Raw genomic sequence first — 23,217 nt, 5'->3', positions numbered from 1 at the left:
CTGGCTTTGAATCTGCAATCCTCCTGCCTCCATCTCCCAAGCTACTGGGATTATAGGCATGCAACTACCATGTCCAGCCTCAGTGTTTTTAAAAATTTGAATATCACAGCTGGGTACAATGGCGCATGCCTGTAATCCCAGCAGTGCGGGAGACTGAGGCAGGAGGATCTCAAGTTCAAAGCCAGCCTCAGCAAAAAATCGAGGCACTAAGCAACTCAGTGAGACCCTGTCTCTAAATAAAATACAAAATAGGGCTGGAGATGTGGCTCAGTGGTCAAGTGCCCCTGAGTTCAATCCCTAGTACTGCTCCCCCCCCAAATTGGTTATCATTTATTACCACTGTTACCATTATCACTATCGTATTCAATGTCCCACATGCTTTTACTTTATACACATGGTTATTATTTGTGTCTATCGAATCTCATGTACTTTTAATCCTCAGGCTAAGCACAATATTTGGCGTGAACAGGTATGCAGTAAATATTTTTGAAATTTAATTATTAATGTCTATGCTTTTTCCCCCTTATCTGCTTATAAGCTCCTTGAGGTAGGTTTCCTGCTTTGTATGTAACAATCATCAGGGATGCTAGCCAGTGCCCTGTGCATTATCAATATTCAAATATGTCATGAATAAGCCCATGCATTAATGACTTTTGTGTACAAATGACTGTTCAAATGTTGGCTGACAAAGAGCAGGACAGACCATAGGTGTAGCAAGAGAGCTGCTCCCAGTGTGGCATGGGGCCAGCTGAATGCTTGAAAGCAAACGCTTCTTCGGTCTGATTTTTTTTTTTCTCATAAACTTCTCTTGAAAAGGCAAATGGCAAATGAGATGCAGTGTTGAAGTTGAGGATCCATCTTCTGAACCTGACGCCAGTGTGTGGACATGGTAAGGGAAAGAAGTAGAGGTCGGGGGTGTCCAAATGGGCTACTGCGTTGGCTCATCCTTGTCCCTCTAAGAGGGAAGATTCTGTGCTCCCGAGGATTGACATCTGCATTCCACAGAGCAGAGGATCCTCTTCTTCAGACTCTCTAATGGGTGCCATTGGAATGGATGTTTCAACATGTTACATTCATTAGGTAACAACTAGTTTAAAGTCATTATTCTCTCCGACTAGTGGCCAGACTGAATGGAGCACTTTAATCTCACTTCTGAAAGCGGGAAGTGAGTATTTGTATGCCAATATTTAAAGTGGGTTGTTTGTTTCCCAAGAGTGTGGTGTGTTTTTGATACATCTCATATGATCTTCTATTAATACCATTCTGAAATTTGGATTGATTATTTAATAACTCTTACTATTAAACACTGTTCCTTTAAAGGGACTCTTGTTTTAAGCTGTTTGAGCCCTGAATTTATGTTTTGTTTAAAGAGTGCCATATAAAGTTGAGATCAAGAGATTTTGCAGGAATGGTTTAAATTAAAATATGAGAAAGCTACTTGAGTTTAAATGGAAACTTTAAAGATTTTCTCAGGAAACTGAGACATACAGAAAAGAAATGAGTGTGGGGGTCTTTAGAAATGGAACGCAAGACTATTTATTTATTTTTTTATCTAAGGTGCCGGAAATGAAAGATGGATATAGAAAGATAAATGACGGAAGGGTTTTGAAAATGCTTCATCAAGCAATGAACTTGTTGCCTGAAATGGCAAAGTAGAATAGATGCCTCTTGCCAAACCTCAAACAAGCCTGTCTGTCAAGAGGACCCAGCAGGGGGCTTCCTGATGACTTTCCCATGGCATTTCACTTGCCCTTCTCTTCTTTTTTTTTTTGGGGGGGGGTGCGTTGGGGATTGAACCCAGGGTCTTGTGCATGCAATGCAAGCACTCTAGCAACTGAGCTATGTCCCCAGCCCTTTGCCCTTCTCTTCTTATGAGCCTGTGGTGGCCTCTAGTTGCTCCCATTGGCCGAAGATGAATGAAGGAGGCACCTTCTTTCCCTAACTCAGTCAGTCCCCATCTTCTGTTCTAGATGTGAAGACTTGCCTGAAAATGACAGCCATCGCCCTCTAAAGAAGTGTTCACCGAGGACCCATAGCATCATGCCTGGCACTGATAGGTGCTAGAAATTCAGGGATGTTGTGGCTTGGCCCTTGGTAGATGTTCATGTGGGTATTTCCTTTTCCTCCAAGGCACATGACTAACTTTTATTTCTCCAGCAGATTGCAGTCAGGTAAAACCATGTGACTGGAGTCTGGCTAATGGATTTGAGTAATGCAAGCCACTTCCAGCCCTCACTGCTAACACATCTTCATGGTCTTTCTTTCTCTCTTTTGTTCATCATTGTCAGATAAAAGCAGTAAATACAGAAATGGAGTTCCAGGTTGCAGAATTTAACACCATCACTAGATCAAAGATTCTGGTCCTGTGTTACCCATATAGGAGATCCATTTGAGTAACTATCTGATCAGAGATTGCTGCATGGGACTTTGTGTAAGCAGGAAATGATCTCTAATGTTGTTAATCTGCTGAGATTTCAGGGTTTATTTGTTACTGAAGTGGCTCTCTTACCTATTCTGACTAACAGAGTGCATATAATCTCTTCAAGGAGTTAATGTTTTGGTTGAAGAGGCATGAGTACATGATTATCACACATATGGTTGGTAGAGTGAATGAGATGTGTAAGAACCAATGGAGGTACAGCAGGGAGTAAGATGGGGTGATGATGATGATAGGGAAACTTTCTGGAGGAAATGTATCCTTGTGTGTTTCTTGCAAGTGTGGACTTGCTGGGGAGGATGGCTGTGGGCAGGGAGGAGAGGATTAGAGCAGGTCAGTGTTGTTGGAGCAGAAAAGATGGGGTTGGTCATAGTGATGGATGGAGCTGAAGAGGAGGTGTCAGCTCACAGAGCATCTTGCACACCATGTGGGGTCCCTGAGATTTTGGAGATTGATCCTATTCAGGTGCTGATCTGTGATGTTATAAGAAGGTGCTGCTCTTTTAAATCAATAACTTCTTTCATTGGATAAATCTAGCTGTTAAAAAATTAAAGTCAGCTGAACTAAACAGCAAGCTTAATGATGTAGTTGATTCATATTCTGGCGTAAGTTCCTTATTCAGAAAACTGTTCATTTGTTTGAGGACCACACTTTGAGTAGTTCTCTTTCTGACAACGTTTTTTTTCTGCTTGCTGTGGGCAATGGTTATGAGGGTGTATATTTGGAGGCTGGGATACTGTTGAAGGTAAATGGGGAAATAATTCTGATAGAAGATAGTCAAGACATAAACTAGAGTGTGGTATAGTATTGACCCAAACCGAATGGATTCCACAAATATTAGTATAGGAGCAGGGAGGAGGGAGGGAGAATTTGAAAAACGAGCCCAGTTTATTGACAGCAAAATTAAGGAGACCAACAAGATCTCATCAGAAAGATCTGGCATGCTGGGGGAAAGAGGGTCTTGAAAGCATAGAGTAAATGGAGGTTTTAGAAATATGAAGCCTACAAAATCTGCAGGAAGTTCAGCAAAATATCAATTAAAATGACTCCACTGGAATTCTTAATGAGGGTGTCTTTGATGGAATTTGGGGCAGTCAAGTGGCGGTGGCAATGGCAACATGTTAGTGGAATTTGAAGGGACTGTAAAACCATCCAGTGAGCAGGACAAGTCCCTTTTCTTTCTGAGTCCTAGTTCTACCTCTGTAAGGTGAGAAATCAGATGAGGTCTTCTCCAAGATGCTTTGGGCTCTTACAGTCTATAATTATAGATAGCATTTTGAGCACCTAATTTGTTGTAAGCACATAATTTTTCATAAAAATTCTGCAAGATATTGGCATCCTGCTTTTCCTGAGGCTGGAACAATTTAAGAATCATGCTGAAGTTCCACATAACCAATGAATTTCTGAGCCGAGAATTAAAAACTAGGTTTTTCTGACAATAAAACCCATGTTCTTTTTCTTATTCTGTGCTGTACAATGATTTCAAGGAGAGATAAGGCACCAGGTAGAATGTGAATTGGATTTTGGCAGTGGATCATTTGTAAGAGCCACCCTTACTATATTTTCATAGGCAATCTCCTTTAATAAAAGGCAGAATGTTCCTTTTGAGAAACATAAACAAAATTCAGTGTGAGGTCTTTGAACTACTCTGATATTGGGTATATAAAAAAAGACCAGTTTGATCAGCAAGTGACAGGGAAATAGAGAACTTTTATGTAGACAGAAAAAAAATCAATACCAGCATAATAGTTTATGGAGGCAATGCATTTTGCCTTTAAACATCTCTGAAGATGAGCTTTGTAGTCGATAGTTACAGAAACTCTTGGGAACATCATTCTCATTCAGTGCAGATAAGCGGATATCTGAAGCCAATTATCTGATATAATAAGAGAAGACCTCACGCTTTCTCAAGGTGTCTTCCCCAGAGTATGAGGCAGGAATGATTATTTTCTAAGTTGGCCAGCTTACTGGGGAAACATAGTATATCTTACCCAGAAAGAAACAGAGGGAACATGTTTTGAGTGTATAACATTTTTAAACAACCACTGGTGTTACTGGGCATTGGAGATCTGAGTAAAGAGGTAGAGCCAGGGTTTTCAGAAGTTTTTGACATGATTATTCAGATCTTTCTACATACTCCTCCTGGCACACACGCCCTCTGTCCAGTAGTTATCAATTTCTTCTTATGCTCTCACATAGTCCTTTCAGAGAAAATCTGAGCTAGAAATGTTCTGGATATAGGAAGTGCAAATATTCCATTCTATATAGTTAAAGAAATGAAACAGGTGGGTGTGAGGTCTTGGCCAAGGCAAAGGTTAAGGTCAAGCTGAGATTGTAGCTCAGGTTTGCTGGCTTCCAGTACAGTGCTGTTTCTGCTGCAGATGGGTCTGGAATGCTCAATGCAATATGGGGCTCTATCTTAGCCACTCTTAAAGCTTCCCACCCCCTGCCTGCCAGGGCCTACCTAGGTCAGGGTCTGGCCCAGAGAGTAGTTGGTGAGATAATTCTGGCAAAATGACTATGTTTTAGAATTTCTAGCCCCTCATGCAACACAGAAAAGCCTAGTTTAAAATTTAGTATAATGCCAATTTCCCAGTCTGTTCTAATTCCACTGGACTAACAGTTCTGTAGGCTACTCAGCACATCCCTGGTTCATACCAGTCCTAGAATGTGGATGAGTAAGGTAGGGAGCTGAGAGCCTCTGCACTCAGGCAAGTTGTCTTTGCTCCTCCTCAGACCTGGCTTTAATTCTTATAGGGATCTTGTTTTACTTGAATTCAGTGATTGAAGCCATTTCATGACAACATAGTCCCCAAGTCTCTGATTTGATTTCTTGCTTGTTATCTCTGTAAGTCAGGCTAATCTAGGCTTTATCGAAGTAACAAACAAATCCCCAAATCTCAGTCACTTAATACATAAACAACTATTTCTCACTTACGAGCCGGGCAGCTTGCTATGGACAATTTCCTTTCAAACAGTGACTTAAAGTCTCAGTCTTTTTTAGCTCCTTAGCCACTTTACCAGCTTCTCTTAATTGAAGGAGATCCTGCACCTAAGTCAGGAAGATGGTGGCCACAAAGAGGGTGAAAATTTTCTGGACTCAAATCATCTCTAGCTTCCAGCTTGTTCTGTTGTGCTGGGTACAAGCAGACTCTGAAGATGATCAGACAGGACAAAGCACAGTTGGTCATTCCTCACCAACAACTGTCCAGATTTGAGGATTTCTGAAATAGAGTACTATACCATGTTGGCCCAAACTAGCATCCATCACTAGAGTGGCAAAGATATTGAATCGGGCATAGCAAGTGGAAAATTATTAGAGTCTGCACCTTGTCTGTCATTGATCCCGGTCATTCTGATGTCATTAGAAGCATGCCAGAACAGACTGGTGAAATGTAAATCATGGAAAATTTTTCTTTAATCAAACTTGCCAGAACTCGTTAAAAAAAAACAAAACAAAACAAAAAAAAAAAACAAAAAAAAAAAAACTCAGTCTCTTGCATTCTGTAGGTACACCATGTGCAAAATACCACTTTGAGATTGCCTGGCAAAGGGAAAGTGAGCTGGAGGGTTGAGCCCTGTCTCTTAAATGCTTGGGCCTGTAAATGACATGCATCACTTCTGCTCACTTCCCATTGGTCAGAACTAACACACATGGTTTTTACTAACTGCAAAGGAGTTAGGAAGTTGAGGAAAGTGCATAGATTCCAGTAAATAATAAAAAGTGTCTGGTATAATACTTGACTATTAGGTACTGCATGTTTGTTCCCCCTCCCCCTGCCTGAATGCATTGTTTAAACCCTAACTCTCAATGTGAGGTGAGATTCAAGCAGGCAAGGCCTTTGGGATTGATTATATCATGAAGGTGGATTCTTCACAATAGGATTAGAGTCCTCATAAGACCAGACAAGAGAGAGCTTGCTTCTTCTCTTTCTGCTGTCTGCCCTGAGATCACGGTGGTGAGAAGATGACCATCTGCAAAGTAAGAAGAGGGCTGCCACTAGAATCTGATCATGCTGACACCCTGATCTAGAGGCTGGACTTCCCAGCCTCTAGAATGCTGAGAAATAAATGCCTATGGTTTAAACCACTGGTTCTGATCATTTTTGTTATAGTAGGCCAAACGGACCAGGAATGCAACAGAGCACTTTGTCATTGGCTTTGGCTTTGCTTGATTCAGTGATTGAAGCTCATTTCTCAAGCCCTCGCTGTGTCCTGATTTGATCTTCTGCTTTGTATAACACAGGGTTTACCACTAGGCCTTGCTCCTTTCAGCGATGGGCACAAACCTCAGCCTATCTGTGGGCTTCTCCAGCAGCCACCCTGCCGATGTGTGCTGTTGGAGCCTCCCTTGGCACCTTCTCACCACACATACATAAAGGTTATGCCAACACCTGCCTGTGGCTTAGGACAGCAGGGATTCCCAGTTACCCAGGAGTGAGGGAAGTAGCCACAGCCTTTGATTTAGGTAGGAGGAATAGTTTGAAAGGCTTCCAGGTGATTGTAATGAGTTTTCTTCATCACAGTCCCCACTGGGAACTGGTTCCAAATATGTCTGTAGGTACATAGTGGTTTCCAAAGGGGCTGTCTGTGAGCTGGGCACAGTGGCACATGCCTGTAAGTCCAGCTAGTTGGGAGGCTGAGGCAGACAGAATGGAAATTCAAGGCCAGCCTGGGCAACTTAGCGAGACCCTGTCTCATAATAAAATGGCTGGGGATGCCTCTCAGTGACAGACTGCTTGCCTAGCATGCACAAAGCCCTGGGTTTGCTCTCTAGGGCTTTCTTTATTTGTCCCCTAAAAAAAAAAATCTTAAGGAGACCCTCAGGGTTACACAGTGGNGATTAGCCTAGAGGATACTAAGCAAAAAAAAAAAAAAATCTTGTGATAAGCTGACTTTGTACAGTGGAATGTTCTCTGTGGCTTAACAAGACATAAACAGTAGTCTTGGTGGGTCTTGGGAATATATATGATAGGGCTTTTGGCTCTTGAGAACTTTGCTAGTCTCAGTGACCGCTCTGAGATGAGGTCACGTGAGTTGTCTCACTGAATTTTGGAAGGTGGGGTGGCTGTGGCTGGGTCGAACCCAGTGGGCTGATTATTCAGTTCAGACAGAGCTAAAGAAAAACAGTTGCCCACTGGCCTTTCAACTCTGCTCCTTTTCTGTTCTTTCTCCGGCCATTTATAGTCTAGAGTCTGGAGAGTGCTGGGCCACAGTTTGGCAGGACTTGAGGCTAATAAATCACTTGCAGACCTGCGAGGGCCTTTACAGCTTTACTAGGAAAGGGAACGCTGAAAGCCTGGCCTGGGGTGCACCAGTGTGTTATTTAGTGACTGAGAATGCGTTCATATTAACCCCCATTGAGACAAGAGCACCACGGCACAGCGCCAGGATCACATTCTACAGCTCCAGGATCACATTCTGCACCGTCCATCCCTGAATGTTCTGCTGGGCACATGGTGAGCAGAACATGTGGAATGCAGCAGGCAAAGGAGTATCAGTTGGACACGGTATGAGGTACGAGAGTGGCACAGGTGGCCACGACGCCCGACCTCAGGGTTTCCTACCAGCCTCTACTCTGGAGTAGGGGTGTCTGTGGAAAGAGAGCTTTGAAAAACTTTTCACTTTTAATTAAAATAAGAGACTTTAGGTTACACCACAGAAAACAGAGGTGAGAAAACCAACAATAAGTCATTCCCGCCTTCTTCTCAGCTCCACGTCTAAGCAGTCAGATTCTCCTGATTACAGCATTTGAATCTCTCTCCAGGCTGTCTCTTCTCACCAGCTGGCTGCCTTCGCCTTAGGGTGAACCTCCACAGTGTCCCACCTGGAATATTCAGTAGCATCCTGGCAGGTCTTCCTGCCTTTAATTCTAAATTATCTGATTCACATCTTATCATTCCAGTTATCCAAACACAGCTATGACCATGTCACAGTCCTGCATACAAATTTTTAAAGTTTTTTGATCACTTTGGTAATAAATTCCAGCCTGTTTGGGCACATTGGCCTTGTCGTTCTGTGTCTCTGGTTTTCATTTACATTCTCTCTTCTCTCTCCACTCCCAGCCTGCACCATGCTTCAGCTCTGTGTGGAACAACCTGTAGTTGCCAGTCTGCCTTGGGTCCCTTTGTGCCTCTTCTCCTTCCCATATGGTGCCACCCGGAAGGAATGCTGCTGTCTCACTCCTTCATTTTGCAGATGTCAATCTTTCAGCATTCAGCCCAGATGTTAGTTCCCCTACAGAAACCTCCTGGATACACTTAGGGATACAAAAGGCCCCAAATCTGGGCTCTGGTAGCACGTGTTACACTGTTATAATTTTTATCCTGCTGAGAATCTTCATGTAGACTTTGAACCTCTTTAAAGCAGGAAACGTATCTTTTGAACTTTGTTTCTACCATGTACACCTCTGTTTTTGGACCCTCTCTTCTGCTGTTTGGCTAGGTATGACTGTATTTATGCCACTATCATGTGATAGTGTCGTCATAACTGTAGAGTTACAATAATTCTTAAAACCAGGTAGGATAAGTGACCCAACTTTTTTTTCCTTTCCAAGTTAGTGTGGTGATGATAACCTTTATGATACTTTATAAATTTAGAATCAATTTATCAGTTTTGACCATCAAAACCTCCTTGGGATTTTGATTGGAAGAACTGACATCTGAATGACACTGAGTCTTCTGATCCATGAGCATGGCTTATCTTTCTATTTCCTTAGGCCATCTTTTATTCTCTCAGCAATGTTTTGTAGTCCACAGTGGATATGTCTTGACCATTTTGTGTTGCTTTAAAAAAAATAAAATAAAATAAAAACCCAGCATGCAAAAACTCAAACTTAGGAAACAAATAACAAAAGGATTCTTTGCTTTCTAGATGGATTCACCACAGGCTTCTGGAATATTCCCAGGGCTCTCATTGGAAGAAATCTCCCACAGACAATGTGCTTACAACACTGCTGACAAATGACTGTCAGCCGTGAGTAGGAGAATTTACATTCATATGCAATTTCCCCCAAATCCATGGACCACAGAAAGTCAATCAAGGAATGTCTGCATTCTGTTTACCTTGTTCCTCAAAGAGTTGTTTTAGGGGATTTGTTTACATTCATTGCAGGCAAAATTGTGCATTCTTTGAATCAAGTAGTCTGTTTCTGCACATTTGCTAGATGATTGGATTTTTTCCACCATGACTAGACCATGGGCTTTGCTGGGCCACGGAGTTCCCAGGAGTTAATGGTTCTTAGAAATGACTCTCCTTCTCCCTGTGTTAAACTGCTTGTGCGCATGAGATGACGACTGGATCCACCTGTCAGGCATGATTTATGTGGATCTATAGAAAGCAAAAGGTCTTCAGATGACACTGAAAATGCAGGGGGTCCAGCATCCTTCTCAGAGCTCTGCCAGTACCTACTAGGTTGTGTGAAGTTCATGTTCCTGTTTATCTTGCATCTGCTCAGAATTGGATCTTCCTGAAGCTCAGGTGCAGTGATGCCCAGCCCTTCTCCAGACTCTAAAGTTTCTAATGGTTTCCAGTTACCCACAGAGTTGTCCAGATTTCTTCTCATGACATTTACCTTCCTTTGTAATCAGTGTCCAAAATACCTAGCAGGCCTGATGTCCTGTATCCCCTGCACTCACTCTGCCCTGTAGTCATCGAGTAGCGATTCCCAGGAAACGTCAGAATTTTATCTCTCTTTTGCTACTGCAATTCTTTCTGTACCGTATGACCTCACCGTTTTGACTCTTAAAATTTTTTTAAAATAAAAAACCCCCATCTTCCAAGAAATGTCTGCAATTTTATCTTTCAATCCTTTCAAAATGTTTATTTGTACTATTCATTCGATGGATCCAGCCTAGGCTTCTGGAATGACATTTATAAATGAGAGCTGTGCTCATGAGACTGCTCAAAACCTTCCACCACCTTTCTGAGGCCGGAAGAAAGGTCAGCAATTCTTTGCATGACATCAAGACTCTCAGATTCCATCTTCCTCTCTACTCATTTGCTGGGTTTTCTACCCTGAGGTCCCAATCTTGGGAATGCTACCATCAGTTCTTCTTCTAGCACTTGCCTTTTGTTCTCATCTGTGTATCATGATTTGTTGCTGGTTGTGTGTGTGTGTGTGTGTCTATATGTCCATATCCCTTCTAGACTGAACCCCCCATGGCTAGCACCTATTTTGTTCATCCTGTAGGTTCTTAAAGGACTAGCACCACTTCTTCCTATAGTACATGCCCAATAAATATTTGCTGGTGGGTGAATAATGAAGGAGAGGGACAGAGCAGAGAGCAGGTGCCATGTCAGGAAATGTACTTCTAGAAACAGATTTCCCATCCTGAAGCTTACAACCAGGACCTAGCTGAGGGTGATAAGAATGAGTGTTCTTTAAGTCCCATTTATCTGATATATATGTGGACCACCTCAAGGTTAGATACTAAAATGTACTATTAAATACTGATCCCAGAGGAAGAAATGCAAATTAATGCTGAACTAATCCCTACTGGGGAGATATTAAGCTTGGTTGGGCTAGTTTTCCGTGGTTTAATGAGCTGCAGAGGAGGACACCGCTCTTCCATTTGCTGCCCCACGCTTGAAGTCACAACCCTGAGACAGCCAGACTTCATCAGTGTTTAAAGTGAAGACTGGTGAGTTCCCAGTCAGCAGAAAGAGGCCACTGAATGTCAGGCACAGGGAAGAGCATCGTTTCAGCCTGGGCCACTGAGACATTTTCAGCAGATGAGCATTCCTGGGTGACATGGCTGTATTCAAAGGGCTGATTCTGCTTTCTGCACATTTGCTGGATGAATGGTTCATAAGGAGCTATGGGTCACACGAAGAGCAGTTTACTGTGTCCCTCACATTTATATAAAAGTTTATGGCTTTTCCTTAAACAAATTTTCTTCGATTATTATGAAGTGATATCAAAAAGGTTGATAAAAGGGAATTATATCTGTATTCCTACACACAGATAATTATTAAATTTGTGCTGGTTTTTTATGTCTTACTATGACTGCATGATTTCTAGTAGTTGAGGACATAGGGAATATTCTCCTTTACCACTCATCATTAAACACAAGCATTTCCTTATGTCAATATGTAGTTGCTTTATTAGACTCTTTGATTAAGGTAAAGTTTATGTATAGTAAAATTCACTCTTGTTTAGTGTAGAGTTCTGTGAGTCTGACAAATGTCTATAGTCAGATAACCACCAACAGAATTAAAACATAGAATAAACAAAATAAAAAGTGTCAGAGGTGCATAGGACACCCCCTGAAAGACCTCCCAGTAGTCACAGCTGGAACAATTTAAGCAAGAAAGAAAATGCTGAGAGCCATAGCCGAGTAGGAATGACGCACAGCATTTTTGGTTGAAAGGTGACACCAGCAAGCCATTGAGATGATAATGGTTATGTTAAGATGTATGTTCAATTGGATATTAGACCCCTGCTGTCCGCCTCAGCCTGCTACTTTGGAGCTCTGGGGGGGGGGGGGACTCCCGGAGAGTTCCCATTGGTTGGGGAAGTGCGGTAGGAGGGATTTCCGGAGGAGGGAGTTCCTGTTGGTGTGGTGTGTCCCGGGAGAAGTCCGCGCGTGCGTGGCATTCACGGGAGTTTTGGAAATAAAGTTTATTCCTGCTTGAGTGGCTCGTGATTTTGTGCCCAGCCAGACTGCGGCAAGAAAAGACAAGAATATTGGGTTATAGGCCAAAGTATAAAAGAGATCTGTACTGACATGAAACAAGTGATGGAAAAATTTAATAAATAGGGGAGGAGGGATGAATTTCCCATGCAGAAGGATTTCAAATAAAGTATTTAGAGAGTATTCCCTAAGGAGGGGATGATAATTGCCCACTCTTTAAGTATGAGCTGCACATGTTGGCTTCCTTCCAAAGTGCATAGTATGGAAAGGGACAGTGGTAGTGAATAAGAGTAGGTTAAGGTTGAGACATCTGACAAATACTGCCACAGCCACGTTGTCAAGGTCCAGGCCAACAGTCAAAAATCACACTGATTGCATGTACTCCTGATATGATGTGATAAAAGTGACATTTTAGCTCCGTGATCTGACTTGTATAACCAAGTCTAATCGTGAGAAAAACATCTCCCAGAGAGAGGCAAACTCCAATAAAGAGGTGTCCTAAAATATACCTGTACTACTCAAAACTGTCAAGCTCATCAAACACCAGGGAAGGCTGAGAGTCTGCACAGCTGAGAGAAGCCCAAGGAGACCGGACGACTCACATTACGTAATGAATTTGAGGGGCTCCTGGAAAAAACAAAAAATCATTAGGTAAAAATAAGGAACTGGGGATAAGCTGCAGACTTGGTTGATAGTAATCTATCAATATTGGATTATTAATTGTAATGAAGATACCATACTAAAGTAAGATGTAATAGAAGAAATTATCCATAGCTCTATGCTGTGGATAGAGCTCTATGATAAATGCTCAGTTTCTCTGTGAGCCTTAAAATATTTTTTAATTTATCAATTAAAAGAACCCTGCCAAATTACTTTCCCAAAGGTTGTATTGTTTGGCATCCCTACCATCAATGCCTGAATGTTTCATCTGCTCTGCGTCATCACTAGCATGCCATTTATTAATGTGATTAATTTATTTCATTTTAATCACATGAATAGACATAGTACATCTTCTCTAAAAAGTTTCTGTTGATATCTTTTGCCCAATTTTCTTTTTTTTTTAATTGTTTTCCAATCTTTGAAGTTTGACAGTTTTTCATGTATTGTGAATATGAGTTTTTTTATCAGATGCGCACCTTGAAACTTTCATGCAATCTTGTTTATTCTCTTAACGCATCTTTTGAGGAGCATAAATTCCTAATTTTTATAAAGCTCAGTTTACCAATTTTTCTTTTATGGATTGTGCTTCTGATGTATTCTGATGTATAAAGTTTTTAGAGAGTCTGCCTTAGAGGAGGGGAGCATAATTGCCCACTCTTTAAGTATGGGCGGCACATAATCCTTTATCTAATTCATTAATCCTTTATCTAATTCAAAAGCACAAAGATTTTCTCTTAGAAATTTAAAAATTTTATATTTAAGTTTGTGATCCCTTTTGAGTTAATTTTTGTATATATTATGAATTGAAGCTATTGGTTTATTTATTTATTTTTGCACATGGAATTCAGTGGTTCCAGTGACATTTGGTGAGAAGATTATTCTTTCTCCATGGAATATCCTTTACATATTTCTCTAAAACCAGTTGATCATATACATATGGGTTATTGCTGGACTGACTGCTCTTTTCCTATTTGTTTCATTTACTTATTTGTCTCTTTCTGCCAATACCTGTCTTGATTACTCTAGCTTTTAAGCAGTTCTTACAATCAGAGAACACCAACTTTCTTCTTTTTAAATAATGCTTTGTCTGTTTGGGTTCCCTTGCTTTTCCAAGGATATTTTAGAATCAGCATGTTGATTAAATCCTGCTGAGATTTTTTTTGATTGGAATTGCACTGAATCTATAGGTCAGTTTTGGGGAGATTAACGTCTCTCCAGATTTGTATGCATGGCTATCACTCCATTTAATTAGTTCTCCTTGGTTTAATATGCGCTTTGTACTTTTTAGAGTAGAGTTCTCACAGTCTTCTGTTAGATTTATATTTAAACATTTTCTACTTTTGATGATAATGTAAATGGAACTTTCAAAAACAATTCTCTAATCGTTCATTGCTAGTATAGAGAAATGCAACTGATTTTGTGTATTGACTTTATACCCTGCAACTTTTCTAGTTCTGGAAGTCTTTTTTGTAGAATTATTGGAGTTTTCTGTGATTAAAAACAGTTTTATTTCTTTCTTTATAAACTTTGTTTTCCTTTTTCTTTTCTTGCCTTATTATTACTAACACTTGGAGGATGGTGAAGTGTAGAATTAATGAGAGCATGCATCTTGTCTTGTTCCCAATCTCAGGGGAAAGGGATTAGGTTCTCAACATTTTGGGGGGATGTTTTATCTTATTTTAGCCATATAGATAGGTATACTATATCTTCCCTTCAACATTTAGTGTGTTGTTAGTTGTAAGTTCTCGAGGGATGCTTTTTATCAGCATTCGGAGGGTTCCTCAACCTAGATGCCCTTCAATAGGTGAATGAATAAAGAAACTGGTATATATACACAATTGAATATTACTCGGCATTAAAAAAATAAAATTATGTCATTTGCAGGGAAATGGATGGAGCTGGAGAAAATCATGCTAAGCAAAATAAACTGATCCTCAAGAACTAAAGTCTGAATGTTCTCCGTGATAAGTGGATGCTGATCCATAATAGGGGGAGGAGGCATTGGAAGAATGGAGAAACTTCGAATTGAACAAAGGGTGGGGAGGGGAGGGGAGGAGATATGGGGGTAGGAAAGATAGTGGAATGAGAAGGACATCATTACCCTAGGTACATGTATGTCTGTACAAATGGTGGGACTCTACATCATGTACAACCAGAGAAATGAAAAGTTGTGCTCCATTTGTGTACAATAAAATGAAATGTATTCAGCCGTCATGTATAACTAGTTAGAACAAATAAAAAATTAAAAAAAATAATTAGGAGGGTTCCTTATAGTACCAGTTTTCTGAGAATTTTTATTATTAATAAGTGTTACATTTAGTCACACAGGGCTTTTCTGGGTCTGTTGAGATGGCCACATGATATTCCCTCTTTCATCTCTTCATATGGTGAATTATAGTGATTGGTTTTTCTAAGATGAACGAGTCTGAATACCTTCTATAAATCCTATTTGATTATGACATATTATCCTTTTTTGCATATTATTTTTATTAGTTGAGGGACTTTGTGTCTATGTTCAAGAGGGATATTTGTCTGTAGTCTTACTTTCTTGTAATACTTTTGTCTAGTTTTCATATCCAATCAATAGTTGTATAATAAAACATGTTGGGAAGTATTATCTCCACTTGTACTTCTGGAAAAAATTGTGAAATTGGAATTATTTCTTCATTAAATATTTGGCAGAATTCAAAAGTAAAATCCCCTGTGCCTGGAGATTTCTACTTGTTTGTTTTTTATTTTTTTTAATCACAAATTTAATTTCTTGTAGAGTATGAACTGATCAGGACCTCTCTAGTTGAATTTCCATCTTTTAAGGAATTTGTGCATATCATCAAAATTATTGAGATTATGGGTACAGAGCTATTTCTGGTATTCTCTCATTGTATTTTTAATATCTGCAATGATATTTTCTCTTCCAAAAATTTGTAATTTTTGTGTTCTCTCAGTTTTTCTGGGCGGGATGGCTAGCAGTCTATCAGTTTTACTGTGTTTGGCAAACCACCAGTTATTGGTTTTATTGTTCATGCCTGTTGTTTATCTGTTTTCAAGGTCACTCATTTCTGTTCTCTGTTATTTCCTTTCTTCTGCTTGCTTTGGATTTGTTTTGCTTCCATTTGTAGTCTCTTAAGGTAAAATTTAGATCATTAATTTGAAACCATTTTTATTTCCCAGTGCAAGCTTTTATTGCCAAAAATTTCCCTCAAAGCATGGCTTTTAGTTAGTTTCACAAATTTTTATGTGCTGTGTTTCTATTGGTACTCTCAATCTAATTATCAGAAATCCTTTAAGCAGACATTAGAATTGCCTTGCAGGGTTTTTTAAAAAATGCCAATATTCACCACCCTTTCCCAAAACATGTGAGTCGGAAAATCTGCTAGCGGGGCCTAAGGGTTGTTTTGCTATAAAAAATCCCCAGGATATTCTAATATTTGCTCAAGGCTGAGAATTCCTGCTCTAATCTTACTGAAAGTGACTCCCAAACTATTATGTACCAATTTTCACCTGATTCTTGTTCAAAATGCATATTATTTACCCATCCCTAGATTTTTTTTTTTATTCATCAGGTATATAGTTGTCTGTGGAAACACAATTTAAAAAATAATTTATGCAATTCTGGTGTAAGTGGGCCTCAGATTACATTTGTGAAAATCTGCTTTAGAAATCTGTAAAATAGGCAGTGAGCTTCTGTGGTGGTCCCAGCTGTATGTTTTCAAGGAGCAAAAGCCAGCCAGGTACTGTTAGCACCCTTGGAGAGGGTGCCCTCTCCCTCTGCCATGGTGGTGCAGGACAAGCCTATGGTACAAGCAGGTCTTCTGTACTGGGACACCTGGGGTAGCATCAGTAGTGCTACTGCTGCCCTGAACATCACTTCCAAGGCCAGGTAAATGACCTTCACAGATTTCTGGCCTTTATTCATGTGGTTTGCTCAACTTAAATGCCTCCCTCTCCTTTGCCCCTCACTACTTCACTCATCCCTGCCATGTCACTCAGGAAGCCTTCTCTCACCCATCCTCCAAGACAAGAAGTCTCCAGACCTCTCCAGTTCCAGATGAGGGGCTTGTCCTCAGGACCTAAGAGCCTCTCTCAACCTTACTTTCAGGACTAATCATTTCCTTGCTCACCTGGATTCCCTGCCAAGCCCCTGGAGAACAAGTCTGGTTTTGTCTAACTTCGGGGTTTTGCTAAGGCCTGGAACACAATAGACCTTCCATAAACATGGGCTGAGCTGATCTAAATCAGGTGCTCTGCAAAGGCGGGCTCTTCACTGTTTCACCTTCCCACTGGTTCCAATTTAGTGCGCCATCACAATAGGGGCCTTCCATGTGCTCCTGACCACCTAATCTATGTCTGGATGTCGCAGGTGGATGAGCAGAGGCTGGCTGTCCAAGTCTCCAGCCTCAGGTCTGCAGACAGAAATGACGAGGAGATTGTTTGCCCGAATGACCAGAAAGAAAGAAAGATGGAAAAAGCCAAGAGAGATGCAGAATGAGGACACAAAGGCCTCATAGAGTCTCGAATCCCTGAAGAAAAACTCAAAGTATTGCTTATTAGATTCTAACCATACGGAAATATTCAAACCAACTTCCAGGCTGAGCAGAAGAGCCTTAAAATCAGAGAAGGACTTTAGTTTCTTTAGAAAACAGGGTACGTGAGAATATTTTTAACATTTCAGTTAATAGGTTAATGTTATGAATGTAGGTCTAATAAATGTAGTTGTGTAAAGAAGTATTTAAGCTGCTGCCAACAAAGATGTTTAATCTCCCTGAAGGAAACTTAGTTTTGAGGCCCTTTAGAAACATCCATTTACAAGTAATCAAATTGATAAACACAGTATTTCTCAATGTGCCTCCCAGGGCACTTGTTTATCACAGCATGTTGTATTTTGCTGTAGGCACTAGTAAATAACAAAATTGCTTTTCTTTAAGAAATAATAGAAATCCACGCACATTCTCCATAGTTATTCAAAGCAGAAATAGTTTTTTAATACATAGAAATAAGTGCATGAGTTATTTTTTAATTTAAAGAATCAAATTATGTCCTATTGGGTGTAACACCAGTTAAAGAGCAGATAATATAATTGTCTTTTTGTGAGTAGGAGAGAACTGTGTGGAATCCATTGGCTAAGACTGCATTTAGTCAATCAGAAATATTTATTGAGTACCTACTATGTGTCAGCCACTGTTTTAGAGGTTGACTCTGCTGAATAATGATACAAGGATGATATTATAAAACATCATGGTGAAGTAGAAAGAGCTCTGAACAAGGAAATCTGATTTTAATTCTGTGAATTCCTTGGGCAATTCTTTGCCCTCTCTGATCCCTAGTTTGCATGTGTGAGAAATGGAGATGATGGGATTGGACTGCATGTTTTCCAGGGTCCCTTACATCTGTCATCTAGGTCCACTGGGTGACTGAAAAATGAAACTTTGCAAAGGCGATTTCAACATGGGAGGAGTTTGACACATTAAGTTCAATATACAAACAGGTTGAGGAAGCTGCTTATGTTTCTGGCATAATGGATAGAGTGTATTCTTAATGGTTTTTGAAGGGGGTATGGGAAAGTAGGTGGAAGGTGAATGGAAAAGCCATGAAAAAATTACTTGTGAGAATTGGGTCTATTTCTGTATGTGTGTACTATCATAGCAGTGGGCTGTAGTCAAAATGAGCACAAAATTGGAAGTCAGGCTTAATGTTGGCTGCATAGGGCATCAGGAAGAGGAAAGCTTTGTGATAGTCCTGGAGTTGATATTTCTCTGCCCCACTCAATTGTTAGCTCCCTGAGGTCTCCCTTTCTTATTTTTAATGTGTATGAGGTTGGGAAGTGTACAACATCTTCAGATAGCAATTGATGCACAGAGTATGTGAGATAATAAATGTTAATACTTAATGTAATGCATGACACTGAGAAAATTCTAGAATGTCAATTTATTTTCTTTCTGATGTAAAAGTACCATGATCTAGCATTTTCTTTTTTTTATGTTTTTCTTAGTGCATTATAATTATACATAATAGGATAACACTACATAATAGTAGGGTTCATTGTGACACTCTAATTCATGCCCCAGAGTTTCCACATTCCTTTTCCACCTCCTTCTCCTGTTCCCCTTCTTCTATTCTTCTGGTCTTTCTTTTATTTATTTACACATACATTTTTCCAAAGGAAATGAGATCAGTGTACTATATGCATTTCAATGTTTCTAATAGTGCAATTCACAATAGCAAGGTTACAGAATCAGTCTAGGTGTCTGTCAACAGATGAATGAATAAAGAAAATGTGGTACATATATACAGGGTATTTCTACTCAGCAATAAGGAAAATTGAAATTATGTCACTGTGGATAAATGGATCATAATTAAAAAAAGGATGGGATAGTAATTTAAAAAGGATGGAGATCTCATGAAAATAGAATGTGTTTCAGTAGAGGAGAAGTTCGGGGTCAAGGAGGAAGGCAGAAGGGAGGGATAGGAGAAGAACTGGGAAATAAAATCAACTGAATTATGCTAAATACATGCATGAATATACCATAATGTTTTCCACTTTTACGTATAATTTAAACACATCAATGGAATTTTTTAATCGTAGGGCCAAACAGTGAACACCTGATACTTTAGAATTATTCTCTATGATGACTTTTATTTTTGCTTTCTGGTACTGAAGTATGCATTCTCTTTTCCCAGAGATTTCCAAGTACAGACTTTTAATTGTTTTCCTCCAGCACCCAATATTCCCTTTGCAGAGCGTCATCTACCTGTGTCAGTTTTCTTCCTAGTGTACAGTTGTGATTATGTTGCTCTTTGCTCAACCTCTGCAGTGGCTCCCTACTGCTTACAAGCAAAACCCCAACCCTGTGTAAGCTCGCTGTGATTCAGACCCATGTGCTTTTATATCCTCATCTTCTCACATCACATCACTCCTTGCACATTGCCCTCCACCCCAGTGGTTCTCAAATCTAAGTGTGCTTTAGAGTCACCTGTGTGGCTTGCTCAAGCTCACCCTTCTGGCCCTGTGCCCCATGTTCTGAGTCAATGAGACTGAGGTGAGTCCTGGATAATTTGCATTTCTAACAAAGGCTCTGTTGACCCTGATGCTGCTTGTCTGGGGATAACACTTTAAGAACCATAGCTGTAATCACACAGACCTCTAGTTCTTTGGGGATAGATCTGGTCTGTCCTTGGACACCTGGGCATTTACTCATGCTCTTTCCTTGGGCTCCTACTGTTGGTAGAGGTCCTCTGTTCTTTAGAAAGCTCCTGTTGACCTCTCAGGCATATCAGGAGGAAGCACTGACTCATGTTTACATCCTCAGCATGGTGCTTATCTTCTAGTTTGGTATTTGTACCATTATGTGTCATGCTGGAGCTAATTGTGTGTTTGCCCTCTCTCTCATTCAAATGCTAAACCCATGAGGGAAGGGGCCATATTTCAATAATCTCTGAATTCTCAAAAGGATTGAGTTTCATCGTGGTGCATAGGAGGCAGCCCCAGTAATTACACATCCGTTTATTTATTTTTTCCCTTTCTCTGATTATTGCAGCTCCCAGGGGAGACAGCAATCTTGTGGCTAGTATCCACCTCTCCTTCAGTAATAGAATGATTTGTACCATTTAAGTGCCTGAACTAATGGATTCCACAGGCCAAGTTACAGAGAAACTCACAAAGGTTAGAGAGAGATCAGCCTAAATGCTCAGGTTGTAGGTTTCCAAGCAGCCTGGATCAGAAAGAGGCTGAACCCCATTGCAGTAAGTCAAGCTGTCGCGGGGAACACTCCAAAGTCAACTCCAGTGTAATGAGGTGTTTGAATTATTTTTAAAAGAAATAGTGCCAGAAGCTATTTCTTCTCTATGGATAGTCCCTTCTTATACTAAATGTGCAGGAAAGAACCAAGGGAATTAGTAATGAAGCCAGAGTAAGTACACAGTCTGGAGAAAGTTTTGTTGAAAGTAAATTTTGGAGAATGTAATACAATCAATCTCCTGAAATACCCTGTCAGTTTCCAAAGAGCACAGAGTGAACCCAGTTCTCCCACATGACTCCCTTCTCCCTGTTAGCTAAGAAGGTGCTTCTTAGTCTCTCTCTTGACCTGGCGACTCTGTCCCTGCCTCCCTCTTGAACCCCAGGTCTTGTTGCTGGTCTTCCTTACTCTTTATGCCTCACACTATCCTTAAATGATCCCAGCTGACCCCTTGACTCCCTCTGTCATCTTGCTATTGATGGGTGCATCTAGGTTAGGTCTTCCTCCAGAGCCTCAGGTCCTTGGAGTCAACCATTTTTATAAAATTTCCCTTTGCTGTCACACAGGTATCTCAGTGTGCACTCATATTAACACATCATTTTCCTGGTTCTGGGGCCATTTGCAGGGTGTCTACTATAAAGAACATGGAATTGGTATAGCTACTTTGGGAAGAGTTCAATCACTTCTACTAAAACTGAACTGTATATGACCCCAAAATTCTACTCCTTGGTAGCCAGCTGACAGAAAGGCGGACATGTATTCACCAAAGAATATTACAAGAAAATGTGTATGTCCACGTTATTGGTAATATTCCCAAGTTGAATGCTAGCCCTGGAGTGTACTAACTATAGAATGCATACATAAATCGGTTTATTTATATGATGAAATTCCATACAGCAACAATGATATGCAAACTATGTGGAATCACACAAACAGAACACTGGGGAAAAACATGAGCTAAATAGAGAAGACTACGCACAGTTCCATTTATACAAAGTTCAGACGCAAATAAGATGAAGCTAGTGTCAGGAGAGAGAATCCCACCCGGATGATGTGATGGGAAGGAAGCCCAGGGACCGCTGGGGCAGGGATGCTCTTTTCCTCCATCCAATCGCTGATGCACGTGATAGTGTTCAGTCTGAGCTGCACATTTCAGAGCTGGGCACTTTTCTCCATGTAGCTTATACTTCAATAAAAATTATCAGAAATAGAAAATGAACACGAGCCAGACTCTGTCTTTCTCCAGCCATTGTTCAAGCATTTCAATGACTCCCTGCTGCTTATCAAATTAAATAAATACTTCTTAGTTTGAAATATGTATAATTTCCCAATCTAGTCCTCAAATGGCCTTTTCACTCTTATCTCAAAATTAAAAAGCATACAAGCCCAATCTAACTCCTTGTCATTCTCTGTACCACCCTAAAGTCCATTTCGCAGGTTTACAGGCGTGCTCTTCCTGGGCTCTTGGTGATGGGCTCCTAATCATGAATAATACCCGATTCCAATGTCACCTCTTCCTAGAGACTTCCAAGGCTCCTCCAGGGAAAATAAATTCTGACAGGATGTGTTCCTATGGTAACCTTCACCACATAGCATTGCATTTCCTTGTTATCCACCTTCCTTGTTGGGAAGCAGTGTAGTACAGTGGAAAAAGCAAGACTTCAGGAGTCTTGGATTCGATTTTCCCCTCCATGCATTTCTATCAGTGAAGCCTTAAAGTAGGTAAGCTCTCTGAGTTGCAGGCTCTTCTGTGAAATGGGGAGAGTAATATTTACCAAATGAAGTTGTTGCAAGGATGAGAAATGTGCACACTCTCTAGTACTGGACAGGCACCATATGCTTAAATTATTCATCCCCTCTTCTTGTATCTTGCCCCATAGAGAAGGCCTCCCTCAGTGAAGGCACTCAGTAGAAATTTATTTAGTGAATAAATGAAAAAATCAGGAGCCTGGGGCTCTTCAGGGCATACCTTTCTTATAGCTCCTTCTCGAGTTCACCCTCTTGCAAGGGGGAAATGTGCAAGGTAAATCGTCCTTAATGACCACATTCAGAAAAACTCAGCTTATACGTTTAGTTCTCTTTTTCTAATGCAGAGGAAAAGTTTTCATCAAGGGTGGTTCAAATCAGAAGACTTCTCATTTTGATGATTTTAGTTTTATAGTTGGTTATATGATCAGGTACTATACATTCTATGGCTATGTTCTTTGACTTTCAAGGTTACATTGGCTATTCTGGTGTTTTGTTTCATAAAAATCTTTAATCATCTTATCAATTTCTACTAAAAATCTGCTTGAATCTTCATAGGGATCATAGTGACCATGTAGTCCAATTGAGAGAGAATTCAGTTTTTAAGTGTATGAACATTATCCATTTATTTAGGTCTTTTTTCATTTCTTTGAGCAACATTTTTGTAGTTTTCAATATAAGGGTCTCCCATAATTTCATTGGATTTAGTCCAGGTTCTTGACTTTTTAAAAATGCTGTGGTAAATTAAATTCTATTGCTTTAATTTCTGGTTATTGCTGGTGCTTAGACATTTTTACTGAAACCTTGCTATGCGAACTTATTAGTTTTATTATATTATGATAAATATAAACATATACACGACTATGATATTTTCTGTTAACAAAGTGACATTACCTGTGAATATGGCTTTACTTCTTCTGTTCTAAATAATGTATCTTTTATACTTTTTTTTCTTGTCTCATTTCAGGAACTCCTTGTACAATGTTGATTAGAAGTGGTGAGTGGA

The 23,217-nt window shown here is 40.2% G+C and overlaps 1 long non-coding RNA gene across 1 annotated transcript; it reads left to right on the top strand.

Annotated features, from left to right (window-relative positions):
- Positions 1 to 210: 210 nt before the first annotated feature.
- Positions 211 to 14,756, top strand: LOC125617247. The gene is made up of 3 exons (XR_007348178.1): positions 211 to 889; positions 1,971 to 2,106; positions 14,617 to 14,756. It is a non-coding gene; the product is annotated as an uncharacterized LOC125617247 (long non-coding RNA).
- Positions 14,757 to 23,217: the final 8,461 nt, after the last annotated feature.

This window comes from Marmota marmota, unplaced genomic scaffold (assembly GCF_001458135.2).
Source record: "Marmota marmota marmota unplaced genomic scaffold, marMar, whole genome shotgun sequence".
Lineage (NCBI taxonomy): Eukaryota > Metazoa > Chordata > Mammalia > Rodentia > Sciuridae > Marmota > Marmota marmota.
The sequence above is the reverse complement of the archived record's forward strand: the minus strand, read 5'-3'. Positions and strand labels throughout refer to the sequence as shown.